This window comes from Henckelia pumila, chromosome 3, assembly GCF_033568475.1.
Source record: "Henckelia pumila isolate YLH828 chromosome 3, ASM3356847v2, whole genome shotgun sequence".
Lineage (NCBI taxonomy): Eukaryota > Viridiplantae > Streptophyta > Magnoliopsida > Lamiales > Gesneriaceae > Henckelia > Henckelia pumila.
Genome location: NC_133122.1, coordinates 133,264,004 through 133,279,988, shown reverse-complemented (window position 1 = coordinate 133,279,988; position 15,985 = coordinate 133,264,004). Strand labels below are relative to the sequence as shown.

General features: G+C 34.9%; 1 non-coding gene across 1 annotated transcript; it reads right to left on the bottom strand.

Moving 5' to 3' along the window:
• Positions 1–236: 236 nt before the first annotated feature.
• LOC140894185 (small nucleolar RNA R71) lies at positions 237–341 on the bottom strand. Its single transcript, XR_012153731.1, has one exon. It is a non-coding gene; the product is annotated as a small nucleolar RNA R71 (small nucleolar RNA).
• Positions 342–15,985: the final 15,644 nt, after the last annotated feature.

Here is a 15,985-nt window from a genome sequence, read left to right as displayed (position 1 = left end):
GACACAAATAAATTTCACCTTCCTCGTGGGAATGATCCGTACTCTCGCTATTACATGTTTGTTTAGTTAATCTGAGTTGGGTTAATTTGGGCGTGATATGACTAAGCGCTACCAAATTTTGGCGCCATTGCTGGGGAAGGCGTTTAATTTATTTGTGGTTTTGTTTTTATTTTATTCACCGTTTTCTAATCTTCTGTTTTTGCAATAATTCTTATGGTGTAATACTTCGAGATGTCAAATCAACAAGTATTCACAAGTTTTATCCAGCAACACGGAGAGACATTCTACGCAACATGGGAGAGATTCAAGGATTTGGCAACCATCTTCCGGTATCATGATTTTTCTAACTTTTCTATCCTTACATTTTTTCTTGAGGGTTAGGATGCAGTGAATAGAAGATGGGTAATTGATGGAGCTTTCACAACTGGTACTCCACTATTTTGCCGATATGATGATAGTATGATACACCTGTTGGATGATATGGCAGAATTGGACTATCACCGATATTGGGGTCTTACACCACAGGTATGGAGCCACCAATTCTCATAAGATACTCAATACCCGAATTCTACAGACCAACCATTCGAGCTTCAAAAGGAGGAGGTAAGTTGTTCTCAATTGATCTTACATCCGTTAGAAGATATAATGAGCAAGTTTGTGGCATCGACTGAGGCAGATATTGAAGATCTAATCAATTCTAGATGTCACCTTGTTGAGCACATAGAGAATATGAAGAGATCAATCCTCCATGAACACCAAGAACAGGAAGTGAAGCAAGATACTCAAGCAGTGACCAACCCAATTTGGTTCAATGATGATAACTCGGAGAAGCAAGATTAGGAGTGCGAATCAAATCATGCTGAATATTTAGAGGTGTTTGAGTCTTCTCTTCTTATTAAACCTCAGTCGGAAGATGTTCAGGAAGAAATAGGGTATGATGAAAATATGTTGCCACTCAAGTTTGAGGATGATGGAGTTCAAGAGTCTATCGATTTGAGCTCATTGATGGTATTATCATACAGACATCCCCAAGATCTTTCCCTTCCATCAATATCAGTTTCAAAATATTTTGTTTTCCGAGGGCCAACGGAGATGTTCTCTTCCCATGTTTACCAACTGCTATGGAGTGTTGTTGAGGTGACGAGCTTAAACTGCATACATCTAGCCAAGCTTGAGGGCACATGTAACAAAGACCCATTTGTAGTGTCATATGACACTTATTTTGGGCATCAGCCGCAATTTGAGGAGTGCTTATGAGGGTCAAGCTGAAGACTGAAAATCACGCGCTGCTTGGGAGGAAACCCAAGGGGAGTATTTTCTTTCATTTTTATTTTTTTATTTTTATTCTTCAATATTTTCACTTACATTGGGTACAATGTAAGATTTTAAGTATGGGGGAGAGGACTTAGCCAGTCATTGAGAGTATTAAGCCAATTCATTTGTCAGTTTGTTAGTATTTCTTTGGTGTTGCATAAGTAGGATGGAGATTGTTAGCCTAGGATGATGAATTTGGAAAAATGGAAATTTTTACTTTTGATTGGATATGAGAAACTGTAGGTTAAGTAGTGAATATTTTAAAGCACACGTGTTTAACCAGTGAATTGTAACGATGCATTAGATAATGTTTGTGTCTGTTGGACCATTTCATGACAATAGGTGTTTGTTGAGCCTGATAGTGTTTTTGAATCTTGATGATCTTCTTGACATGACATCTACGATTTGGGCGTACCAGTGAAATTTTTTTTTTTATGAAAATTTTGGGAAAATAAAATTAACTCCAACCGGGTTATGAATAAGGGATTGAAATCCTAGTAGCCTTACTCTTGACTAAGTATGCAGATTGAATGAGATTAAAATTTTGAAAAATTTTAAAATAACAATTCCATCCGGGCTTGGAAAGTGATTGAAATTCTATTCACTGTTCCATAGCTAAGTTTGCGGACTTAATGGGATTGTAGTTCCATCCGGGCTATAGAAGAGGGGATTGAAATTCGAATCCTATCTTAGTTATAGCTAATTTTGCGGGTAATTATTGGGGCTTAAGAAAAACTGGGTGAAAAATCCGGAGGTGCGTAATTATGTCTCAAGAGAGTTGTGTTGTGTTTAAGGATTGTTGGGAGGAAGGGGCTCTTGATGGTGATACTCATACTGAAGTGTCATAGGTCGACGAACAGTCTTGAAACTATGTATTTTGAAGTTTCATGTAGCTGGAATAACATGATACACAAGCACGTTCACGCTTTACTGATGGTGTATTATGGAAAATCGAGAGTATTCGTAATTTTGTTTTGTATGTGGGAACTTCTATGAGGCTGTGATGTTCATGATTCATCTTTGCTTATGTTTTTATGTTCATATTGTTTTTGCATGACTTGCTCGAGGGCGAGCAAAGGTTTAAGTATGAGGGAGTTTGATATGTCGACATTTTCCTATGTTTACTTGGATTAAATTGTCAGGATTAAGTGTGTTTTGATTGATTAAATTATTTTATAGTTCATAATCATTGTATGTGATTTTATGAAGGTAAAAAGAATAAATGGAGCAAAGGATGGAAGAAAATCGCAAAAAAAGGAAGATTTTGGAGTAGGAGAAAAGCCGCAAGAATGAATTACGGAGCATCAATGGTTAAAAATTAATTTTTAATGTTAAAGAGATCCAAATACGATCTCCACCATTCACATTAAAGTTCAAGATGTTTTTAATATGTTGTCCAAATTCGGCTCGATCCGACGGCTAGAACTCAAGATATGAATTTTTTAAAAATGCTGTGCGCTGGACAGAAACTTGCTCGCTCGATCCGTAATGTTTTACCGATCGAGCGAGATTTCGGCTGGAAAAATATTTTTTTTGGACAGAAAGTTGCTTGCTCGATCCGCAACATTTAACCGATTGAGCGAGGCATCGCACAGACTCAGAAATAGGAATTTTTGAGAATTAAAATCCTTGACTTTTCGGGCTTTATTTCCTGGGCTTTCCAAGACATATAAATAGAATATAAAACATCAGATGAGGGGGATCTTTGGATGGCAAAAGACGTGAGAAGACATCTGGCGGCTAGGTTTTATCTTCCTTGTTCTTAGATTCAATCTCTTCTTCAATTTTCTAAGTTTTAATCCTTGGTAGAGGAAGACAAACCCTTTGAAGTTTATTCATCTTGTGAGATTCAGATTTTTATTGTTTGATTTTTATTTGAATATCAAAAGTTGTTTTGGATTTATTTCATGCTTGTATGTGAGATTATTGGCTTGATCACCCTTTGATTTTATCATACAATCTAATGCTAAATTCGAATTCAAATCCGTAATTGTTTGAATCATCTGATTTGTGAAGCAACTGCAATTTATAATTGTCCGCTTGTGAGTTTATTAAATTTTAGGAACAACAATTGACTAGATTAAATACAACCGCTTGTGCTTGTGTTGATAGCCCCAAAACTTGGGCATAACTCCACCACGACTTCGGAGACTCTTCGCTAACACCCGGCCTATGCCTAAGAAGGTTGGAACCCCTAAAAACACTAGGGAATCGAGAGAGAAGTTGTAAAATTGGTGTTAAAATCTGATTCTAGGAGGCCCTATTTATAGGCGGAGATTGGACGATTTGACCTGTAGATCGGACGATCAGATCCTGCATGCATGGCCCCATTCCTTAAAGCTCTGATCGGACGATCCGATCTGCACTTTGGATCTTCTGATCCCTTGCATGCTTTACCAAGTGTCCAAATCCATGAAATATGTTGAGCCATGACTTCAAATGCTCCGATCTTGCACTTCGGACGATCCGATCTCATCCACGTGTCAATCTCAAGTTGACATCACACCGGACACCTGACTGCTGGAGATCGGACACTCCGATCTTGGGTTTCGATTGTTCGATCGCACCATCGCCCTCCGAACTCCAATTCTTGATTCCGAAGCATTCGAGCCCTCCGAATTGGGTTCGGACCATCCGAACCCACCCGAGACAAAAGTCCCAAAGATTAATATTTTAATCCAAATATAGTCTTTATTCCATCCTTAATCATTTAATTTTGTAAAATGGGACTGTGATACAAATTCTTAATGCATGGAAGGCAAACACGACTAGATTAAAATCGTACACTCAATCCAATAGACAATAAGATTCAATTGTGTTGTCCCGAACTTTTGAACAAGTTTCAGATATCCACATCTAGTTTGCAACGAAACTAGCAACAAATAATCACGAAAATAAATAATTAATCACAACGGAACCTTTAAAAAACTTGTTTCTGACAATCCACGAAGATAATCAATTGACAAACGAGACAAAGATGTTAAAATTTGATAAGTTTGATTTGATAAAAACAAAGCAAAGCTTTGAAAAAATTTTAAAAAGAATTTTAAGAATTCATAAAAATAAATAATTCAATAAATCATAATTGTTCTATTCAATAATGAATGTATATGTTGTATTTAGAATAAAACTACAAAATAATAAAATATCATGCAAAATATTGCAAACGATATCAAAATATATCACCAAAAGTTTTCTAACAGGCTTAAAAGACTCAAAAATAGGAATAATATCAAAAATATCACAAATCCACCGAAACACGCACAAACATGCCGCACTGTGTGTGTGCATGGACCCTGGATAAGGGTCCGGACATAGGTCCGGAAGGCTACGAATAAAAGAAATTCGACGATACGGAAGGATCATGCACGGACCCCGTGCCTTGGCCCGTTCCTAGGTCTGTGTGGTTGTTTTGAAACTGAACGTATTTCCTTGCCAAAATCATATCTCGAGTTTTAGCCGTCGGATCGAGCTGAAATTTTAACTGAAGCTTTATAAATCCTAAACCACATTCTGAACGATGGAGATTGGATTTGGATGTCTCTAAAGTCTCCAAATAATTTCAGTCCTCCAACTCGAGCTCCATGCATTCCAACTTGGATCCCATGCTCTCCAACTTGATTCCCATGAATTCCAAACCCTTCAACTCTCGAATGTAAATCACGAAGGAAATCTTGGAACAATATGAATCTTCGAGCTCTTTCTAGATTCATATCATACTGGGTTACTGTATTATCTCCCACTTAAGAGATTTCATCCTCGAAATCAAATCTTAAGTACTCAAAACAAGACACGGAACAAAACATTCTTTTATTACAACCGAATATTTTACAAGATACAATACTGAACCCAAAAGAACCATCAAAACAACTCAGGATATTCGGAACACATGTAGTTCTCTAATTCCCAAGTGGCTACCTTAGTGCCTCGGTGTTTCCACTTAACTATAATGATAGAAATGATCTTATTCTGCAACACCTTATCTTTATTATCCAGAATACACAATGTTCTCTCCACATATGTCAAGTTTGTATCGAGCTATACCTCAGTTGGCTGCAATACGAGAGACTCATCTTCTACATACCGTCGCAACAGTGATACATGAAACACATTGTGGATACTAGACAGATATAACTTCAAGGCTTGTCTATAAGATGAATCTCAAAAACTTTACAAAATCTTGAATGGACCAATGAATATCGGAGATAGCTTTCCATTGAGACCAAATCTCAAAATCCTGCGGAATGGTGAAAATTTCAAGAACACCTTTTCACCTACCTGGAACTGCAAAGGTCTGCGCTTGATATTAGCATAACTGGCTTGTCGATCATGTGCAGTTCTAATCCGTCTCTTGATCTGGTCAACTATAACAACAGCCTGTTGAATTAACTCTGGTTCTTCTATCTGTCGTTCCCCAACTTCTTCCTAGAACAATGGAGTACGCAACGTCGCCTGTACAACGCGTCAAATGGTGCCATACCAATACTGCGGTGATAAGTGTTGTACACGAATTCAAACAATGACTAATGATCGTGCCAAGCTGGACCAAATTTGTAATACAACCCGTAATATATCCTCAAGAATACGAATAGTGGACTTTGACAGACCATCAGTCTCTGGATGATAAGCAGTACTCAAACTAAGAGTAGTACCAAGAATCCCCCAAAATCGAGAAGTACCATGGGGTCTCTATCACTGAAATGCTCACAGGCACACCAAACATCTAGAAACATACTGTTTATAAATCTAAGTTATGACATTTTTGTTGAAATTGCAACTAGTCATTAATCAATCAAGATACGCATAATCCCTTTCCAATTTTGTGAACTTGTGAATTTATTAAGAGCTCAAATTGTATATTATATGAGTTAAGTTTAATTGGTAAATAGACATTAAGAATAGCTTTGTTGTTAGAAAGTTTTTAAGTTATGGTTGAGGTCGAGGTCGACATAAACTATTTATTGGTTATGTGGAGCATAATTGATCAATAACGAAGGATATAAGATTAGATAAATGTAAGTTGTGCAATAACTTAAAGGTCTAAGAATTTGTAGGTTGTGGAACTTATGAGTTGAAATAGGATGACGTTCGTAGGTTGCAATTTAGATCAAAGTAATTTGGTGCAGTGATAAAATTTAAGCTTGAATAAAATCACTCGATAGAAAATAAGAACTAGGAATTTATAGAACAGTGAGAGTTAGCCAAACCCTTGGTGATATATAGATATTAATAAGTATCAGAGTGCGCAGCGAAAGCTAATTAGCGTCAACTCTTGTGGGTGCGGGGTAAGAGGATTTAGTGTTATTATGGTCTAAGATATTCGAAACTGGTTAGTAAGTTTTGAATTTCGAGGACGAAATTCCATTTAAGGAGGAAAGGAATTGTAGCACCTAAAATCCAATCTATTAAATCGCATGCATTAAATTAAATAAATATTAAGATTATTATTTTTAAGTTTAATCGATTTAAAATTCTTTATCTTAATTATTTGTTAATGAAATATTAATTATTTATTTAAATGTTTTTATTGTACTAACTATTTAATTAATACTTTTAATTTCTTAAGTTTAATTTCCAAAATGATTTTTATTGTGCAAATTATTTGTTTTAAATATTTTAAAGGTTTAAGTTTGCTTAATTAAATGATTTTAATTATTTAGTTTATTCGTTTAAATGATCCTAACTGACCCACTCATTTATTTAAAATGATTTAAGTTTATTGGATGGTTATTTAAATGATTTTAACTGTTAAACTTATTTATTTAAATATTTTTTTGGATGGTCCAACTTATTTGTTTTAAATACCTTAAGTTTAGCGGTTAGTTATTTTAAATCATTTTAAATATCTAGCTTATTTATTAAAATGCTTTCAATTTTCCAAGTCGTTTTAAAAGTTTTACTCCGCTTGTGTATTTATTTGGGTGACTTTTAAGCAATCTTTTAGTTTATTTGAATTATTTTAATCGCTCTGTTTATTATTTAAATATTTTATTTAGCATTGTGACATCAAAATAACTAAAGTATTTATTTTAATTTCTAAGTTAGTGTTTAAATTCCCTCAAACGTTTATTTATTTTTGTGACGCTAAATTCTATAAATTAAATTTCATGCGTAAATTAGTCTTAATGTTTAAACTTCTAAAATTCATGGTAATTTAAATGATTTAAATCTCCTTAGAATTTATTTTTATGGTATTAAAAATTTAATTGCTTAAATTTCTTGTATTGGTGACTTCCTGCTTCGGCACGCGGCAAAGGCGAACACGGTGAAAAAATCCTTCATTTTAAATTTAGGTGACCTTAATTTCTTGAGAGGTGACGAAAATAAAATAAGATCTTTATTTTAGATTTTTCATTCATAAAAAATCGCGTAAGCGCATTTTCGCGCGTAATTCTTTAAATTTTCCTAATTAGACTTTTTGAACTCGGACAAGTGAAATTTCATTCTTTACATTTAAATTTAAATATTCTATACTTAGAAATTTAAAATAGGGAAAATTCTACAAGCTAAAGTTATAATACTTAAACTAGCACCTTTATGTAGTACAAAAAGCACTTTTGGACTTGCCCTACTCTCACACACTCACACATATACACAACTACACTTAAAATATCATACCAAAAATCAAACCCTAGCCTCCTAAACTCTCATCAGCCGCCACCCACCCCCACTCTCCCTTCTCTCACGCCATTTCTCATTTTCTCCTCCTAGCAACCCATCGGCCGCCCCCTTTCCTCCCTTCCCTACCTTCAGTCGCCGTGCAGCCGCCCCGAAGCCACCTTGGGAGGCTTCAACAGCTGCTGGTCGTGGCCTCCTAGCAGCAGCCGCCCCTCCCCTTGTCTCTTCATAGTTGGTTTGTTGGTTGTTGAGGCAAGAATCTACATTCTCTTTTTAAACCCAATCATAGAATATGTGTTCTTGGTTCATCCCTTTAAATTTCGAAATTTTCAGAATATTTTGTGCATAAATGGTGAATGTGTTTTTGAAATTCAGTAGGTATGGGATTGGGAAATTGATTTTGTGTGCCTTTAATTTCTTACTTGATTTATGAAGTCGTATGGAATGAATTCTTGTATTAAAACAAAATTTTGGATATCAAGGATGGAAAATCAGATTTTTGCATGTCTTGTTCAGCCCATTTTTATGTGTGGTTGTTTGGATTTAATCCTCACTTGGTGTTAGGTAAGTTACATTGCATTTATGTGTTGAAATGTTGCGAAATGTATTGAGTTCGTAGCGTTTGAATCAAAATTTTGTATGAATGGATGAAAGGGGTTGAGGGGCTGCCCATGGGATGTTCATGGGGTTTAAAATGTGTTTTTGATTGAGTTTTGGGTGGATTATAGGGCTGGTCGTTGGGCTTTTGTTGGATTGTCGGCTAGTAGAGTTTTGAAGGCGTTGAGCTAAATGTTTCGGGCAAAAGGAGAAATTAGGTAGCGTCGAGCTAGAGCCTTGTCCAAGGGACCTAGCTGGTGGTATGGGCATGTTTAATAGTTTTCCTTGAGGGTTTTTGAGGTTTAATAGCTTGAGGGATGAGGTTGGGTAGCCATAGTTGTAAGATGACCAAAACAAAATTTTTGTCACTTCGTCTTGTCTCGGGAAAACTGGGCTGGTTGGATTGGTTAATTAGGTATGGGCAGGGGCTACCCCTGATATTCTGAATATATGGAATGTTAGGGTCATGTTGGTACAAATTGGGCTTGTTTCGGATAAGAATCGATTAGGTTAAGGGTGTTTTAAGTTGGGGTGTCGTGAGCAGATTTTGTTTCTATTACCTAGGGGCTGTCCGGAAATTTAAATCATATGGGTGGTTTGGGTTGCCATTTAAGGTTTACCACTAATCCTAGGCATACTTTTAGGTGTGTTTGAGGTGCCGGTTCAAAGGGGAAGTCTTTATAATTTAATTAGGATGAGTTATGGATCTTTTGGGTTAACCGCACGAGTTAAGCCCTTTTTGAGCATAAACTAAAGTGTTAGTTGAAAGCCCTTAAGCCTAGGGTATTCACCCATACTCCAAACATCCATTAATTTTATTTTCACACTATCTTTTGAGTTTCATGTCATCAAGATTATTAAACGCCATTTATTCGTGTGTGTGACTTCAAAGTTAATTAAAGATCTAGTCCCAAAGTCTTATATTAAAGAATTCTTATGAAGGTAAATGTTGAAATGAAAAAAAATGTTAAATGAATGAAGTGAGTTGGTTGTGACTTGTACGTGAAATGTCGGTTGGGGGATGCCCTGGCTCACTTGCCAAAATGAGACGTGTAGTAAGCGGCTGAGAGACATCCCAGCTCCCCTACCAAATGAGACGTGTAGTAAGCGGCCGGGAATTCATCTTGGCTCCCCTACCAAAAAGAATGAAAAAGGGGCAATGTGACGACGAGATTAATCTTGGCGTCCTTGCCGGCATAGTTTACTGCAGCAATTGATCGATCAAAACCATAGTCAAAATCGAGGATCCAAATTTAAAAGTAAAAGTAAAGGATAATTGATTCATGAATGTGTTTTCCATCGCATATTGCTATTGTTCTTACTTCGGGCATGTTATGACTTTTCCCTCTTCGTGTGAGATTCATAGGTGTACTTAGTACTATTTTTAGTATGATGCATTATTTTGAACTCTTGCTGTATTATTTAAATCTTGCTGGGCTTTTAGGCTAACTACTATGCTTGGTGCAGGTGAGTTTGTAGACGAGGCTGCGGGGCAGGATTTTCCAGGGTCCCTAGGTGTTCGGTGGCACGCCCTGACTGTTGCCGCTCTTTTATTTCCGCATTATGTTATTGTAATAAGTAACCAATGTCGTATGTTGCTTCCTTTCTAGTAGCAGGATGTGTTATTCCCTTCAAATATGTTTGGCATGTAAACGTTATTCTAAAGTTTTTCGTCTGGTGTCGAATTAGTTACTGTTTATGCATGCTTTATGCGTGATGGTTGCCTCGGGTTGAGGTTTATCTTAAATTGCTGTTTGTGACAGGTGGTTTATTATTCAAACAAATAGGTTATGCCGAATTTTTTTTTAATAAAATGTTTCCATATTTTCTTTATTTATTTAAAAGTTAGAAGTTAGGGTCGTTTCAGTTGGTATCAGAGCACGGTCATTGGGCTTAGGATGTGCCTACCTCCGAACGCTGGGACTCCGGAGATCTCGCCTCAAAGTCCGTAAGTTTTTAAAGAATTTTATATGTTAGTCATAGCTGAATTGATACTTTAAATGTTTTGTTGTCATCATTTTTTTAAAAATATTTTCAAAACTAGAAGTTTAATTTGTTTAAGTGCGTAGTTTAGTGTTTATTTTTTTGTTTAAAATTTTTTTTTTCGTAGTTTATAGTGTACCATTCAAATGTTTATTTTTATAGCATGCGGTTTCAAGTTAAAATGAGTTGGTGTACTAATATTCGTTCCAGTTTTGGACAGTACGTGGATGTTGTTTGAGTTATTACGTGGTGTTAACAATATTTGGTGAGATTGTAGGAATTTGTCGGAAATATTAAACATGCGTATTAGGAGGTATTAGTTGATCTGTCCTTGTCATAATTTATTCTCTTAGGGATGGAATTTAGTCGGATTAAACTAAGTGAATAGTTTGATTAGAAATTGATAGATGTATTAAGTTAATGAATAGAACTCGTGTGAAGACTTGGGATGCGTACTTTGTTTTATATTATTATGGATAGTTTGAGTTTTCCTTTAGTTATTTGGGCAAATATAATTTCGAGGATTCATGAGTCGGTTACTATGAACCTTTCAATTTTGTGAAGTATTATTCCTATAATTATTTTATTATTCTTCAATCGTGCTTGTATCTATTGCAACATATACTTTTGAGTATTCGAAATTTCCTTGCTTATCCTTTGTTCATTTATGGATTTGTATGACATTAATTAGAGTTGAATTCTGCCACTTTGGCATTGGTTGAACTTCTTAGAAAAATCTTATTAATGTTTCACACTTTTTGAAATTTTATCCAGTACTAGAGCCACATGTTGATGTGAGTAAGATTCACTGTCTTTATTTTGGGTAATCTACTCATGTTGTGCGACTGACATCTGATTTTAATTTGAGACCATTTTTTTTTCCCTGATTATTAACTTGTGTGGACTTCTTTCGACTGAAGTCACACAGATTGTTGTTAATTGTGCTTTGATTGTTTGAGCATCATGTCATTACCCACGGATGAATGATTACGAGATCTGGATCTTGTTGGCCCATTTTCATTATTCATGGAGCCTTCATTATTATTCATTCACCCCTAGAATTGAATTATGAGTGAGTTGTTTTCACTTATCTAGATTTTTATTTTTAGCTCGTTTGTTTGTAATGTTTGCATTATTTCATTTCACATTAAGCAGCATTACTTGCACGTCTATTTCCTTTCATGATCCATCATGATGAGGATTTGGGTGGATCATAATTTCAATTATTATTTCAAATTATTGTGTAGAGAATTGGATCGTAGCCGCTTAGTAAGCGTTTAGACTGTTGGAATTTAGCATTTATACTAGATAAAATCCTAAGTTATTGTTGTGATCATAGGAGTGGAGGCTATCAATTATATCTAGTTCTAGAGAGTGGACTGCAAGGTAGTAAATTAATTGAATGGGTTGTTTCAAATTTTAAATAAGATCGTTAAGAGTAAATAGATTATTTTTGTGAGCTGAATGGGTGAACAGTTGCGAGATAGAAAATATAACTGTCCCTAGAATACTTTCGAGTACTTTATATTTGCATTCTAAGACTTTGTGATTGTCGGCCGGTAAGACTAATGCACCAACTATGGGAATAAAATGCTGAATAGAACATTCAGGTAGTTTTTCTGGATAAGTTGTAGATTTATATATTGGAAAAATACTAAGGTACTGGATGATCAATTAGAAAGCCTTTTCGATCAGATTACAAGCTCTTCGAGGTGTCCAATTGTATACTAAGTTCTTGAATTATGAATTCAGGTTGTACATATAATAATTTGGAAATTTTTGGATTTTCAGACTTGTTGTCAAGTTAAACTAGGGATTTGAGATATTTCATCAGGCGATACGTGAAAATTATTTGATACTTAGAGGAGATCTAGTTCCATAAGAGATTAATATATAGCTCATAGTATACTTTGACTTGAAGTATAATTATGGATTTCTTAGTCGTTGCGTCTGGGATAGAAAAGATGGATAAATTAAATCTGTTAAGAAATTTTAATCAAGAGTTGAACTTTCGGTAAAATCAAAGATGCTAGAGATGAACGTATAAATTGGTGAGTGGATTATTGGGATCTGTTTAGTCACCTATTTGGATTCTATATGGTATCGGTTATTACCTTGGGGCTGAATAACAGTGCATTTTATGGTTATATTTTCTTATCAAGGATTGTGTTAGATTTTTTTTTAATAGAAATGGGTCAGATCTATCTCATATCTTGAGGTCTAACGAGTTAGAATTGAATAGTCTTTTAGCTATCCTATTTAGAAAAGTTTAGTGTTAGTTGCTAAGTATATTGTGAACTTGTGAATATCTTAAGAGCTCAAGTTGTAAATTATATGAGTTAAGTTTAATTGGTAAATAGACATTAAGCATAGCTTTGTTGTTAGAAAGTTTTTAAGTTATGGTTGAGGTCGAGGTCGACATAAATTATTTATTGGTTATGTGGAGCATAATTGATCAATAACGAAGGATATAAGATTAAAGAAATGTAAGTTGTGCAATAACTTAAAGGTTTAAGAATTTGTAGGTTGTGGAACTTATGAGTTGCAATAGGATGACGTTCGTAGGTTGCAATTTAGATCAAAGTAATTTGGTGCAGTGATAAAATTTAAGCTTGAATAAAATCACTCGATAGCAAATAAGAACTAGGAATTTATAGGACAGTGAGAGTTAGCCAAACCCTTAGTGATATATAGATATTAATAAGTATCAGAGTGCGCAGCGAAAGTTAATTAGAGTCAACTCTTGTGGGTGCGAGGTAAGAGGATTTAGTGTTATTATGGTCTAAGATATTCGAACCTGGTTAGTAAGTTTTTAATTTCGAGGACGAAATTCCATTTAAGGAGGGAAGGAATTGTAGCACCTAAAATCCAATCTATTAAATCGCATGCATTAAATTAAATAAATATTAAGATTATTATTTTTAAGTTTAATCGATTTAAAATTCTTTATCTTAATTATTTGTTAATGAAATATTAATTATTTATTTAAATGTTTTTATTGTACTAACTATTTAATTAATACTTTTAATTTCTTAAGTTTAATTTCCAAAATGATTTTTATTGTGCAACTTATTTGTTTTAAATATTTTAAAAGTTTAAGTTTGCTTAATTAAATGATTTTAATTATTTAGTTTATTCGTTTAAATGATCCTAACTGACCCACTCATTTATTTAAAATGATTTAAGTTTATTGGATGATTATTTAAATGATTTTAACTGTTAAGCTTATTTATTTAAATATTTTTTGGATGGTCCAACTTATTTATTTTAAATAACTTAAGTTTAGAGGTTAGTTATATTAAATCATTTTAAATGTCTAGCTTATTTATTTAAATTCTTTCAATTTTCCAAGTCGTTTTAAAAGTTTTAATCCACTTGTGTATTCATTTAGGTGACTTTTAAGCAATCGTTTAGTTTATTTGAATTATTTTAATCGCTCTGTTTTTTATTTAAATATTTTATTTAACATTGTGACATCAAAACAACTAAAGTATTTATTTTAATTTCTAAGTTAGTGTTTAAATTCCCTCAAACGTTTATTTGTTTTTGTGACGCCTAAATTCTATAAATTAAATTACATGCGTAAATTAGTCTTAATGTTTAAACTTCTAAAATTCATGGTAATTTAAATGATTTAAATCTCCTTAGAATTTATTTGTATGGTATTAAAAATTTAATTGCTTCAATTTCTTATATTGGTGACTTCCGGTTTCGGCGCGTGGCAAAGGCGACACGGCGGAAAAATCCTTCATTTTAAATTTAAGTGACCTAAATTTCTTGAGAGGTGACGAAAATAAAATAAGATCTTTATTTTAAATTTTTCATTCAAGAAAAATCGCGTAAGCGCATTTTCGCGCGTAATTCTTTAAATTTTCCAAATTAGACTTTTTGAACCCGAACAAGTGAAATTTCATTCTTGGCATTTATATTTAAATATTATAGACTTAGAAATTTAAAATATGGACAATTCTACAAGCTAAAGTTTTAATACTTAAACTAGCACCTTTATGTAGTACAAAAAGCACTTTTGGACTTGCCCTACTCTCACACACTCACACATATACACAACTACACTTAAAATATCATACCAAAAATCAAACCCTAGCCTCCTAAACTCTCATCAGCCGCCACCCACCCCCACTCTTCCTTCTCTCACGCCATTTCTCATTTTCTCCTCCTAGCAACCCATCGGCCGCCCCCTTTCCGCCCTTCCCTACCTTCAGCCGCCGTGCATCCGCCCCGGAGCCACCTTGGGAAGCTTCAACAGCTGCTGGTCGTGGCCTCCTAGCAGCAGCCGCCCCTCCCCTTCTCTCTTCACAGTTTGTTTGTTGGTTGTTGAGGCAAGAATCTACATTCTCTTTTTAAACCCAAGCATAGAATATACGTGTTCTTGGTTCCTCCCTTTCAATTTCAAAATTTTCAGAATATTTTGTGCATAAATGGTGAATGTGTTTTCAAAATTCAGTAGGTATGGGAGTGGGAAATTGATTTTGTGTGCCTTTAATTGCTTACTTGATTTATGAAGTCGTATGGAATGAATTCTTGTATTAAAACAAAATTTTGGATATCAAGGATGGAAAATGTTGCGTTAGGTAAGTTACATAGCATTTATGTGTTGAAATGTTGCGAAATGTATTGAATTCGTGGCGTTTGAATCAAAATTTTGTATGAATGGATGAAAGGGGTTGAGGGGCTGCCCATGGGATGTTCATGGGGTTTAACATGTGTTTTTGATTGAGTTTTGGGTGGATTATAGGGCTGGTTGTTGGGCTTTTGTTGGATTGTCGGCTAGTAGAGTTTTGAAGGCGTTGAGCTAAATGTTTCGGGCAAAAGGAGAAGTTAGGTAGCGTCGAGCTAGAGCCTTGTCCAAGGGCTTTATCTGGTGGTATGGGCATGTTTAATATTTGTCCTTGAGGGTTTTTGAGGTTTAATAGCTTGAGGGATAAGGTTGGGTAGCCATAGTTGTAAGATGACCAAAACAGAATTTTTGTCACTTCGTCTTATCTCGGGAAAACAGGGCTGGTTGGATTGGTTAATGAGGTCTGGGCAAGGGCTACCCCTGATATTCTGAATATATGGAATGTTATGGTCGTGTCGGTACAAATTGGGCTTATTTCGGATAAGAATAGATTAGGTTAAGGGTGTTTTAAGTTGGGGTGTCGTGAGCAGATTTTGTTTCTATTAACTAGGGGTTGTCCGGAAATTTAAATCATATGGGTGGTTTGGGTTGCCATTTAAGGTTTACCACTGATCCTAGGCATAGTTCTAGGTGTGTTTAAGGTGCCGGTTCAAAGGGAAAGTCTTTTGAATTTAATTAGGATGAGTTATGGATCTTTTGGGTTAACCGATCGAGTTAAGCCCTTTTTTAGCATAAACTAAAGTGTTAGTTGAAAGCCCTTAAGCCTAGGGTGCTCACCCATACTACAAACATCCATTAATTTTATTTTCACACTATGTTTTTAGTTTCATGTCA